Source organism: Eretmochelys imbricata, chromosome 9 (assembly GCF_965152235.1).
Source record: "Eretmochelys imbricata isolate rEreImb1 chromosome 9, rEreImb1.hap1, whole genome shotgun sequence".
Classification (NCBI taxonomy): domain Eukaryota; kingdom Metazoa; phylum Chordata; order Testudines; family Cheloniidae; genus Eretmochelys; species Eretmochelys imbricata.
The window spans coordinates 64,876,167-64,890,009 of record NC_135580.1 but is presented as its reverse complement, the minus strand read 5'-3'; positions in this window follow the sequence as shown (position 1 = coordinate 64,890,009).

The following is a 13,843-nucleotide window of genomic DNA, read 5'->3' as shown; positions in this document are numbered from 1 at the left end:
TATTGTTCCCAGTGATGGTCTAGAAGGTCTTGCTGTGGGAGCTGACATGTAGTATGCAGACTTTTTGATCACCTCTGATGTGGTGTGAGCATTCCGCGCCGAGAATTTATGGATTGTTGGACAGAGATGAGATGGAATTTCCTCTTCCATTTCTGTTTCTTCCTCAGAATAAATCACCATTCCAGGAACATTGATAGGTGGAAAGTTTTCCCTCGGGTCAATTTCTTTTAATTTTCTAGCAGGCAGTTTTATTCCTTCTGACACTGCAACACCTTGTCCATGAAATTTATTATTTCCAAATACTCGTCCAGACTTTTCCATTTCAAGATTCCCAAACTTCAATTCTGAAGTAATTTCAGTTTGACGTTGAGCACATCGATCTAATACAGCACCAGTTATCTCCCCTGCCATAATGTTTTCTTCGGAGTCATCATAAAATGGGATTGTTTGCCTTTGGCTAATTTCTTTTTCTAGCTTCTGCTTGAAGATTTCAAGAACATCATTAACAGCAATTGTAGCGTAAATGTTCAATTCTGAATGGAAACCTTGCACTTGGACAATAGCACTCGCTATGCTTTCCTTTGTAATCATACTACTTACCCTTGATACATCCGATGAACTCTGGAATTGTTCTACGGTTGGCAGCGTTCTTTTATTTGTAGTTCCTGGCATTTCACGTTCAAATGCTTTAGATGATACTTCTATTTCATTTACTATCTGGGTTGAGAGAGGCCTTAAGAATGGTGTCTGTTGTGCACTAGAAATATTTTCAACAGGGAGTTTCACTATTTCAGAAAATTTACATTTAAAGTCATGTTTAAACTGAAAGGCTACAAATGACTCTAGTGTGAATACAACACTTTCGACCGCCTCTTTGGCTACTTTATCAATAGTAAACGAAGAAAATGTTGGGTCATAAGCAGGTAATTCAGCTTGCATGATCTTATTTTTTTCTGATTTGGACACTCTTCTCGTTCTTCGGGCAGGGACCTGGTCTTTCCTTCTTATTACCGGTTCTTGGTCTGATGCCATAGCAATGCAAGACACCAAGCACTTGTGAAAGTTATCAAAAACAGTTGCTACAATTTCTTTAGCAACTAATCCAATTTCTTTCTGGAAATCTTTATGAAAAGTCTCAGGAAATTCAGTTCTTTTAAAACTACTACAGAACAATCTTTCACTAAGCTCAATGGGAGCTTTCTTTAAAATGCTGACAGAATCACTTAGATCTTTTACTCTCCTAAAAACTTCCTTGACCACATTCTCGGCCACCTGTAGCATTTTCATGTTGTCATTGTCATTGGTGTCTGTTACAGTTTGCTTGTCAAACCTTTTTTTAAAAATACCTCCTTTAGGAAGATCTTGATTTAAGTCTGAAAAAATATCCTCACCAGTCAGACCTTTTTTTGGCTTGGTATCTTTTGTTGTGGATTCACGTTTAAAATAAGTTTGGCTAAAAGGAAACTTCTCTGTGTTGAAAGGCTTTGTGGGAAACTCAGAAGTAGCTCCCATGCTCACAACTTCCCGGCGCAATCTTGAAATACTTTCAGTATGATAGTGAGGTGGTGTTGCTGTTTTCCCCTTGTGAACACTTTCTTTCCAAAATTCACTTTCCAGAGACCTCTGTGTGTTCTTTGACAGAATTGTGAAAGATGATTTTTGAGACTGCAGTGGAGTTGGTTTCCCTCCTGTCGCTATCTTGAGATCACTTGGTGAGCTGGTGGCTTTTATGCTTGTATCTGTAAAGATGACCTTTCTGGTACTGGAGGATGGAAGACTTGCAAACACATCAAAGAGCTCTTCATTACATGTGCTACAGCTACTAGAGTTGTCTGAAGAGAGTGCGGACTCTTCAGACATTGTATATACTGTATCACTAATTCTCTCTTCATATTCGGTTACTGCTGGGTATAAGATACTTGTTACTTCAGCCACGACCCGTGTCAGGATGTTCTCTATTGTATTGTTCAGTTCTTCCCTTATGGTGTTCTGTAACAGAAGCAAACAATAATGGGCAAGTTTATGTGCTTATTCACTCCACATTTTTTTTGTTCATAAGGTATACATTACTTACTGTATGCTTTTTATCAACTTTCCTGTAAGCTAAGTATTGTTAGGGCAGAAAGAGAATTTTGGCCCCGTGGCAGAGATTCATTTAATTGCAAAATGAAATATGGTTCAGGAGGAAGTTGTGTTGAAAGAGCAGGTCATCCATTCAGGGAACAGAAACAATACCATGTGGGACAGGTGTTGGTATTCTCTATTATATACTGGTGAGAAGTCACAAAGCTTGACTTTTGAATTGCAAATATTCGATACTGAAAGGAATCCTGTGCAGAGTGCAAAGTTTAGAAAGACTGAGCCACTCATTGGTAGAAATTGATATGCACAAAATAATCTCAAATAGTGAGTATATCCTAAAAATCAGTCTGTTCACAGAGGAAAAAAGTTGCGTTCACTGAGTAGATATCGGAAAGTAACTGAAGTACTTCTCTGATGGATTATATCTACTAAGGGACAACCCATCCTAAGTGCTCAATTACTGAGGGACAATCTACACTTATTCCAATATTTGCTTTCTACAACCAACTCTCTGTATAACTTTTCATGAATGATGTACCCGAATATTCTGATTCTAATATCTAAACTGTATTGTTAAATTTATTCATCTAAATTTGGGTCATTGCAGATTACGTGCTGTAGGCATCTTATAAGTTTTTTAATGAACTTTTTATTTGTAGATAATCTAAGCACTATACCCAGATCTACAGACGCTCTTTTCCCAACCTGTGTATTCTATAATTTTAACATTAGCTTTAATAAAAATTTAAAATCTGTTCACTGATTGCTAGCCCAGTTCTACTCAGCAATTATTCCCCCCACCATTCAAGTTCCCTTTCAAGTCATTTAGGGCTCTTCAGCAGTCTTGAGAATGCATTTTGTTTCACCCCATTTTTGTCCCTTCTTGGTTTGTGAAAGAATGGTTGTTTGTTAGTTCTGAGACCAAAAAGAAAGACAGACCTTTATCGGCTCCACCAGCTGTTGTCTCAAACCCTGAACCATAGTTTGCAACTACAAGAAACTGTCCAAAGAAAGAAATGACCCACCTCTATTCTGGAATGCAGTGTAGTCATCTGGTTACTCCTGCGTAACAGTACATTTCATACATGAAACACAGTTACACACATCCAGCAAACTCTTACTTTTTGTTTTATATTTGAGATCTATACGTTCAATGACTTCATACCTGAAAAAGTGCTCTGTTTGTGACATTATTAGCCATCTCATCGAAGCTCTGTTGAGAGACCAGTGAAGAGAGGAACATTTGTGGAAAAGACTTTCCATTAAGTGAAGGTTGATTAGAAGAAATAGCACCTGGAGGGAAAAATGAATAAAAAACTGTTATTCACCTTCTCGTAACTGTTGTTCTTCGAGATGTGTTGTTCACATCCATTCCAATCCGGTGCGCGCACACCGCGTGCATAATCGTTGGAAAGATTTCCCTTAGCAGCACCCATCGGGTTGGCCCCTGGAGTGGCGCCTTTATGACACTCAATATATGACCCTGGCGGCTGGACCTCCCTTCAGTTCCTTCTTGCCAGCTACTCCGACAGAGGGGAAGGAGGGTGGGGTGGGTATTGGAATGGACGTGAACAACACATCTCAAAGAACAACAGTTACGAGAAGGTGAGTAACTGTTTTTCTTCGAGTGCTTGTTCACATCAATTCCAATCAGGTGACTCCCAAGCTCTACTCTGGAGGAGGGGTAGGTGTCAAGGAACCACTGGTTGGAGCATGGCTCTGCCGAAGGCTGCATCATCTCTAGCGTGATGGGTGTTAGCACAGTGAGAGGTCACCGATGACCAAGTAGCTGCTCTGCGTATCTCCTGTACCGGAACTTGGGCCAGAAATGACACTGAAGAGGCTTGAACTCTTGTGGAGTGAGCTGTAACAGGCGGAGCTGGGACCTCGGCCAGCTCATAGCAGGGTGTAGGCTCTGGGAGGGAGTTTGGGGGAAGGAGGGGGTGTGTGGAAAGGGGGTGGGGATACAGGCTCTGGGACAGAGTTTGGGTGCTGTGCGCAGGCTCCAGGCTGGGACAGGGACTGGGGGTCTAGGAGGGGATGAGGGGTGCAGGCTCTGGGACTGAGTTTGGGTGCAGGCTCTGGGCTGGGGGTGGAGATGCAGGCTCTGGGACGCAGTTTGGGGATGGGGGGCAGAGGGAGGGGGTGCAGGCTCTGGGAGGGAGTTGGGGGCTGAAGCGGGGATGCGGGCTCTGGGAGGGGGTGGGGGATGTGGCACTTACCTCGGCCTCCTAGGCAGGGCAGATCAGGAGTCTCCATGTGCTGCTACCCACAGGCACTGCCCCTGCAACTTCCCATTGGCTGCAGGGGCGCTTGGGGCAGGACACAGACCCACCCAGCCCAGGGGCTGCAGGGAGGGGCTGGCAGCCATGTGGAGGGAGCAGGCAGGAAGCTGCTCAGCTCCTCTGCGCTGCCAGTGGTGATTGGGGATCCTGGGCTGTTTTTAAAGGGCGCAGGGGATGCGCGGGACAGGGGCACCAGGGGCTGGAGGTGGGGCCGAGGGAGAGACCCGGCCTCAGACAGTGCTGGAGCCGGGCCCCAGGCCAGGAATATTCCTGGTGCCCAGGCACCACGGGCCCATAGAACTCGCCACCTGGATAATACCAGGTTAAGGTCCCACGCAGGTACTGGCTGACCAACATGTGGATATAACCTTTCCAGCCCCTTTCAGAAACACCCCACCATGGGATTGGCGAATACGGAATGGCCGGATGCTCCCGGGTGGAATGCCGAGATGGCCACAAGATGTACTTTAATAGAGGACAGTGCAAGGCCTTCTTGTTTCAGGTGTAGAAGGTGTTGAAGGAGCAGCAGTGATCTGTATGCTATGTATACCCTGTATGCTCAAAGGGTCTGTTACACACCCGCCCCCATGCCTTTTGTCTCCTCTCCCTCTTTGAATACCTGCCTGTTCCTAGAGAAGGGCAACAATGGTGTGACAAGATTATGACTATCAACAGATGGCTCAGGCAGTGGTGCTATAAGGAAGGCTTTGGGATGTATGGCCACTGGGAGGCATTCATGGACAGAGGACAGTTCTCTCGGGATGGACTTCATCTAAGTAGGGAAGGAAATAGACTTCTAGGATGGAGACTGGTACAACTGATTAAGAGAGCTTTAAACTAGGAATTTGGGGGAGATGGTTGGGAGATGTCCAGGTAATCTCCACGCCGGATTTTAGCATTGAGAGGGAAGAAAACAATGTAAGAAAGGATACAGCCATGGGTAGGAGAATGGACATAAGGAGGAAGGCAGTGTGGACAGGACCGGTGCAACCACTAGGCGAACTAGGTGGTCGCCTAGGGCGCCAAGTGGTTGGGGGTAGTGGTGGAGCAGAGGTAAGCTGGGGCAGGGGGGTGCGGGGAGGGCCGCCTACAGCAAGTAATTGGGCAGGGGGGAACGGCGCACAGGGGAACCACTCCCTGCCCCAGCTCACCTCAGTTCCCCTCCTCCCCTGAGCATTGCCCTGCTCTGCTTCCTTCTCTCCCTCCCAGGCTTGAGCGCCAAACAGCTGATTGGCACCGCAAGCCTGGGAGGCAGGAGAAGCTGCGGTGTGCTTGGGGAGGAGGCGGAGCAGAGGTGAGCTGGGGTGGGGAGCTGCTGCACGTGGCTCCCCGGGCCAAAGGTGAGAGAGGGGGCGGCGGGGAGCTGCCGCAGGGGGGGCTCCCCAGGCAGAGGGGAGAGAGGGAGGGAGGGGGCAGTAGGGAGCTGCCATGGGGGGGCTGCCCGGGCCGAGGGGGGGGCGGGGGCAGGGAGCTGCCACGGGGGGGGAGGGCGCATCAGGGTGGAGGGGGAGGGGCGGGGAGCTGCCACAGGGGCGGGGGGCGCAGCGCAAGATGGAAGTTTTGCCTAGGGCATGAAACCTCCTTGCACCGGCCCTGAGTGTGGATACCAGTCTAATAGGTCATACTGGCAGTATGTCTGTGCCTAATCGGGTAAAGAATGTGAGCAAGACCAAACAGCAAAAATTAAGAGTTTGTACACCAATGAGAGGAGCCTAGGTAACAAAATGGAGGAACTAGAGCTACTGGTGCAGGAAGTGAAACCAGATATTATAGGGATAACAGAAACATGGTGGAATAGCAGTCATGACTGGACTACAGGTATTGAAGGGTATGTGCTGTTTAGAAAAGATAGAAATAAAGGTAAAGGTGGTGGAGTAGCATTGTATATCAATGATGAGGTAGAATGTAAAGAAATAAGAAGCGATGGAATGGATAAGACAGAGTCCGCCTGGGCAAAAATCACATCGGAGAAGAAAACTACTAGAGCCTTCCCTGGGATAGTGCTTGGGGTGTGCTATAGACCGTTGGGATCTAATCTGGATATGGATAGAGCCCTCTTTAATGTTTTTAATGGAGTAAATACTAATGGAGGCTGCGTGATCAATGGAGACTTTAACTTCCCAGATATAGACTGGAGGACAAGTAATAAGCTAGTAATAATAATAGGGCTCATATTTTCCTAGATGCGATAGCAGGTAAATTCCTTCACCAAGTAGTTGCTGAACCAACAAGAGGGGATGCCATTTTAGATTTGGTTTTGGTGAGTAGTGAGGACCTCATAGAAGAAATGGTTGTAGGGGACAACCTTGGTTCAAGTGATCATGAGCTAATTTAAGTCAAACTGAACGGAAGGATAAACAAAAATAAATCTGTGACTAGGGTTTTGGATTTCAAAAGGGCTGACTTTCAAAAATTAAGGAAATTAGTTAGGGAAGCGGATTGGAGTGAAGAACTTGTGGATCTAAAGGTGGAAGAGGCCTGGGATTACTTCAAGTCAAAGCTGCAGAAGCTATCGGAAGCCTGCATCCCAAGAAAGGGGAAAAAATTCATAGGCAGGAGTTTTAGACCAAGCTGGATGAGCAAGCATCTCAGAGAGGTGATTAAGAAAAAGCAGAAAGGGAGTGAAAGATGGGAGAGATCAGCAAGGAAAGCTATCTTATTGAGGTCAGAACATGTAAGGATAAAGTGAGAAAGGCTAAAAGTCAAGTAGAGTTGGACCTTGCAAAGGGAATTAAAACCAATAGTAAAAAGTTCTATAGCCATATAAATAAGAAGAAAACAAAGAAAGAAGAAGTGGGACCGCTAAACACTGAGGATGGAGTGGAGGTTAAGGATAATCTAGGCATGGCCCAATATCTAAACAAATACTTTGCCTCAGTCTTTAATGAGGCTAATGAGGATCTTAGGGATAATGGTAGCATGACAAATGGGAGTGAGGATATGGAGGTAGATATTACCCCATCTGAGGTAGAAGCGAAACTTGAACAGCTTAATGGGACTAAATCAGGGGGCCCAGATAATCTTCATCCAAGAATATTAAAGGAATTGGAGCATGAAATTGCATGCTCATCAGCAAGAATTTTTAATCAATCTGTAAACTCAGGGGTTGTACCGTATGACTGGAGAATTGCTAACATAGTTCCTATTTTTAAGAAAGGAACAAAAAGTGATCCGGGTAACTACAGGCCTGTTAGTTTGACATCTGTAGTATGCAAGGTCTTGGAAAAAAATTTGAAGGAGAAAGTAGTTAAGGACATTGAGGTCAATGGTAAATGGGACAAAATACAACATGTTTTTACAAAAGGTAGATCGTGCCAAACCAACCTGATCTCCTTCTTTGAGAAAGTAACAGATTTTTTAGACAAAGGAAACGCAGTGGATCTAATTTACCTAGATTTCAGTAAGGCGTTTGATACAGTGCCACATGGGGAATTATTAGTTAAATTGGAAAAGATGGGGATCAATATGAAAATTGAAAGGTGAATAAGGAATTGGTTAAAGAGGAGACAATAGCGGGTCATGCTGAAAGATGAACTGTCAGGCTGGAGGGAGGTTACCAGTGGAGTTCCTCAGGGATCGGTTTTGGGACCAATCTTATTTAATCTTTTTCTCACTGACCTCGGCACAAAAAGTGGGAGTGTGCTAATAAAGTTTGCGGATGGTACAAATCTGGGAGGTATTGCCAATTTAGAGAAGGACCGGGATATTATACAGGAGGATCTGGATGACCTTGTAAACTGGAGTAATAGTAATAGGATGAAATTTAATAGTGAGAAGTGTAAGGTCATGCATTTAGGGATTAATAACAAGAATTTTAGTTATAAACTGGGGACACATCAATTAGAAGTAACGGAGGAGGAGAAGGACCTTGGAGTATTGGTTGACTGCAGGATGACTATGAGCCGCCAATGTGATATGGCCGTGAAAAAAGCTAATGTGGTCTTGGGATGTATCATGCAAGGTATTTCCAGTAGAGATAAGGAGGTGTTAGTACCGTTATACAAGGCAGTGGTGAGACCTCATCTGGAATACTGTGTGCAGTTCTGGTCTCCCATGTTTAAGAATGATGAATTCAAATGGGAACAGGTACAGAGAAAGGCTACTAGGATGATTTGAGGAATGGAAAGCCTGTCTTATGAAAGGAGACTCAAGGAGCTTGGCTTGTTTAGCCTAACCAAAAGAAGGCTGAGGGGAGATATGATTGCTCTCTATAAATATATCAGAGGGATAAACACCAGAGAGGGAGAGGAATTATTTAAGCTCAGTACCAATGTGGACACAAGAAGAAATGGATATAAACTGGCCATCAGGAAGTTTAGACAAAGGTTTCTAACCATCAGAGGAGTGAAGTTCTGGAACAGCCTTCCAAGGGAAGCAGTGGGGGCAAAAGACATATCTGGCTTCAAGACTAAGCTTGATAAGTTTATGGAAGGGATGATATGATGCGATAGCCTAATTTTGGCAATTAACTGATCTTCAACTATTCGCAGTAGATATGCCCAATGGCCTGTGATGGGATGTTAGATGGGGTGGGATCTGAGTTACTACAGAGAATTCTTTCCCGGGTGCCTGGCTGATGAATCTTGCCCACATGCTCAGGGTTCAGCTGATTGCCATATTTGGGGTCGGGAAGAAATTTTCCTCCAGGGCAGATTGGAAGAGGCCCTAGGGGTTTTTCGCCTTCCTCTATAGGATGGGTCACGGGTCACTTGCTGGAGGATTTTCTGCACCTTGAAATCTTTAAACCATGATTTGAGGACTTCAATAGCTCAGACATAGGTGAGAGGTTTATTGCAGGAGTGGGTGGGTGAGATTCTGCGGCCTGCATTGTGCAGGAGGTCAGACTAGATGATCATAATGGTCCCTTCTGACCTTAATATCTATGAGTCTATGAGTCTATGAACTGGCATTCCCCCTCACCCTCCCTCCTGGAATGCTTGTGGGATGAATGGGCTGCTTGAGCAGCTGGAAGATCAGAACTCCCAGGTAGACTAGGTGTCTGGCACTCTAATTAGGCAGCGCTCACACACCCAATGCATGGACACTGTCCGAGGTGGAGTGTGACCAACCAGACATGCCCAAGTAATCTCTAGTCGCAAGCAATGAAAAACAGGTCCTTAAAAGGGGAAGGGGCCATGTGCTCAGGAGTGCACTCACAAGCTTGTACCTCCTGTGAAGGCCCTTCGCCCAGACCGCCTGGCCAGTGGTTCGCTGCATTGCATTCCATCGTGCCTTGGGAAGACTTACCTTCATCGCACCATCCATCGCTGCGCTGTGGGACACTTACCTTAAAGGATCCTGACATCTCCAGTGCTGTGCCTGTCCTGGGAGCGTGAGTATGCGAGTGTGAGTGTGACACCCCCCGCCCTTCTTTTGAACTTAGCTATCAGTATAATAAATGTGTTGCTTTCTGCCAAACTCTGGTGGGTCATTAGTCCTCCCTAAGCTTACTAGCTGGCCCAATTTCGGGTAACAGGAGGTACTGAGTGGAACTGGTGTCTGTAAAGGAGGTGTATGATGCTCCTCACACCAGCATGTGAACCTTTTCCACTTGCCTAAATAAGTGGCCCTAGTTGATGGTTTCCTGCTGTCGAGAAGGACTCAAGCACAGGAGTTCCATCGGATTTAACCATGAATGTGAGCGAGGCCAAACAGCAAAAATTAAGATGTTTGTACACCAATGCGAGGAGCCTAGGTAACAAAATGGAGGAACTAGATCTACTGGTGCAGGAAATTCATAGACAGGCCGTGAGATAGAGGGACTGAAGGTCTGGGTGGTGAAGGCAGCCGTGGTCCTGCGTGATTAGGTCGGGGCAGAGTGGTAGAGCTATTGGGTCATCCACTGACAGCTCCAAAAGCATGGTTAACCAGTGCTGATGGGGCCACGCTGGAGCAAGGAGGATTACCTTCGCCTTGGCTCTGCAGATCTTGAGCAGTACCTTGTGCACAAGAGGGACTGGCGGGAAGGCATACAAGAGGTGGCCTCCCCAGGGTAGTAGGAATGCGTCCAAGAGGGAGCCCAGGTTGTGGTTCTGAAGGAGCAGAACATCGGGCATTTCCTGTTGTTCCTGGTGGCAAATAAGTCGATCTGGGGAAATCCCCACCTTTGGAAGATAGAGTGAATGACATCCGGTTGGCTTGACCACTTGTGATTGCGGAAGGATCTGCTGAGTTGGTCGGCTAGTTCGTTCTGCACTCTTGGGAGATAGGACGCCTCCAGGTGCATGGAGTGGGCTATGCAGAACTCCCAAAGTTGAAGGGCTTCGTGACATAGGGGAGAGGAACGCGCTCCCCCCTGCATGTTGATGTAAAACATGGCAGTGGTGTTGTCCGTCATCACTGCCACACACTGGCCTTCTAGTATGTACAGGAACGTAAGCCAATCGTACCGCTCTGAGCTCCCTGATATTGACATGAAGAGAGAGCTCATCTTGTGACCATAGCCCCTGTGTCTGGCGGTCCCCCAGGTGTGTCCCCCAACCCAATGATGGCGCGTCCATTATTAGGGTCAGGGTGGGCTGTGGGCTGTTGAAAGGAACTCCCTCGCACACAGTACCAGGGTTGAGCCACCACTGGAGGGACTGAAGTACTTGTTGTGGCAATGTAAGTACTGAGTCCAGCCTGCCGCGCCATGGGCGATATACAGAAGCAAGCCACGCTTGGAGTGGCCTGAGCCTGAGTCTGGCATGTCTGACCATGTACATGCAGGCTGCCATGTGGCTGAGGAGGACCAGGCAACCCCACGCCATAGTGGTGGGGTACTGCATGAGGCCCTAAATGATGCCCGCTATGGCTTAAAATTGTGTCTCTGGGAGGTAGGCTCTCGCTTGTACCGAATCCAGTACTGCCCTGATTAATTTTGTTCTCTGGGTCAGTGATAAGGTTGACTTGTTCATGTTGAGGCGGAGTCCTAGTTTCTGAAACATGGATTTGACTAGTTGGACCTGAAACTCCACCTGCTCCCTGGAACGGCCCTGCAGCAGCCAGTCGTCTAGGTAGGGATATACCCACACCTGCCTCCTGCGGAGGAAGGCTGCTACCACTGACATGCACTTGGTGAATACCTGGGGCAGAGTCAATAGGCCGAATGGGAGGACTGTGGACTGGTAATGTTTGTGACTGACCACAAACTGCAGAAACTGTCTGTGCTGAGGTCGAATGGCTATGTGGAAGTATGCGTCTTTCGTGTTGATGGTGGCATACCAGTCGCACAGATCCAGGGAAAGGATACCTGTGCTCAGGGAGACTGCGGAATTTCAACTTTACCATGAACCTGTTTAGTCCATGCAGGTCTAAAATGGGTCAGAGACTCCCCTTTGCCTTGGGGATGAGGAAACAACTGGAGTAGAATCCCTTGCCCCTTTGCTCCTGAGGAACCTCCTCCACTGCCCCTACATCTAGAAGTGATTGCACCTCCTGGATAAGGAGTTGCTTGTGAGAAGGGTCCCTGAAGAGGGATAGGGAAGGTGGGTGGGAGGGGGGGAAGGAGCACAACCACAGGCGCTGACTTCTGCTGGCGCCAGTGGGTGCTTGACCCCACTCTGCTCCCGGCCCCACCCCTACTCCACCCCTGCCCTGCCCCCATTCCAACCCCTTCCCCAAAGTCCCCTCTCGAACTCCTCCCCCTCCCTGCCCCTATTCCAAACTCTTCCCCAAATCCCTGCCCAGGCCTGCCTCTTCCCCGCTTCCTCCCCTGAGCTCACCGCGTTTCCACTTTTCCCCCCTCCCTCCCAGAGCTTGTTATGCCGCAAAACAGCTGTTTTGTGGCTGCAAGTGCTGGGAGGAGAAGTGGGGATGCAGTGCACTCAGGGGCGGAGGCGGAGGTGAGATGAGGCGGGGGGTGGGGCAGGGAGCTTGGCTGCTCGTGGGTGCAGAGCACCCACCAATTTTTCCCCGTGGATGCTCCAGCCCTAGAGCACCCACAGAGATGGCACCTGTGAGCAGAACTGGAGAGAATATCCCACCTCTACCTTGCGAAGAACCCAGCAGTCCGATGTTATCTGGGACCATGCATGGTAGAAGTGGGATAGGCGATTCAAAAAGTAAGGAGGATCCAGCGTCATGGCGGGTATGCTGTCCTCAGGCGCCCCTTCAAAAGGCCTGCTTTGAGCCTGACGATGGCTTGGTTAGACCCTGGCCTGGGAGTGGGGTGGTTTGCACCTAGAATTTCTAAGGGCTTCCTCTGTAAAAGTCTTGTCTAGGGTGAGCAGGGTAGGACTGTTGCTGTTGGGGCTGGGGCTTGAAATGTTTTTGCTGGGGTGCTGGGGTATGCATCCCTAGTGACTTCATCGCTGCCTGAGAGTCTGTTAAGCTGTGCAGGTTAGAATCAGTCTGGCCTGAGAATAACCCTGTGCCCTCGAACGGAAGGTCCTGCAGGGTTTGCTGCACTTCTGGAGGTAAACCAGATGCCTGCGGTCATGCATCCCTTCTCATGGCTAGACCAGATGAAAGTGTGCCGGTGGCAGAGTCCACTGCATCCAGGGGAGCTTGAAGGGAGGTCTTTGCCACCGACTTCCCTTCTTCAACGATAGCCGTATATTTGGCTCTGGAGTCCGATGGTATAAACTCCTTACACTTCAACATCAAGGCCCACAAGTTGAAGTTATATCTGCTAAGGATAGCTTTTTGATTAGCTATCCTTAGCTGCAGGCCACAGTTGAATAGACCTTCCTACCGAATAGGTTTAACCGTTTTGACTCCTTTGGCTTTGGAATTGGCCCCTGTCTTTCTTTCTCAATAACTGCAGCAACCACCAGGGAACATGGCTGTGGATGAGAAAACAAATACTCATATCCCTTGGATGGGACAAAGTACTTGCATTCGATGCCCCTTGCAGTGGGTCTGGCAGAGCATTTTACATTGCTCTGTATAGTTTTAATCAGGGGCAGAGCGACTCTGGATGGGCCCTCCGGCATTAGGATATCGACCATAGGGTACTCGGGTTCAATAACCTCCTCCGCCTGCAACTCCTTGTTGCAGGTGATCCTGCACAGGAGGTCCTTGTGTGCCCTATCTATCGGTCTATCGGTGGAGGTCCAGAAGCCAAGGCCACTGCCTCGTGAGGGGACAAGGATGATGACGCTAGGGGTCCTCTTGTCCCTCAAGCTCTCTGGCTTCGTCCTGTTCAATATCTGGGCCCCATTGGCTGACCCTTGTTGCGGTGATGGTAGTCTGGTCAGCAGTCAGTGCTGTTGCTGCACCAACCTCTGTGATGACCTGGCTAGCCTGGTCATGGGAAGTAGCTGTCTCCAATCCCTTAGGGGCTGGACAATCCTTAAGTGGTTGGGTGCTCTGGTTTTGGAGATGACCGAATGAGAGCCCCTGGCGAATGAACCCTGGGCCTGGTGATAAGCCCATGGGGTCCAAAAGGGCCATTGCAGCTGAGGCTGCCAGCGCAGAGGCCAAGCTACAGGTGCCTCGCTCCTATGTCTGTGGGAACGGCGCCCACTGTGGCAGGAGTAGAATGATTTGGCATC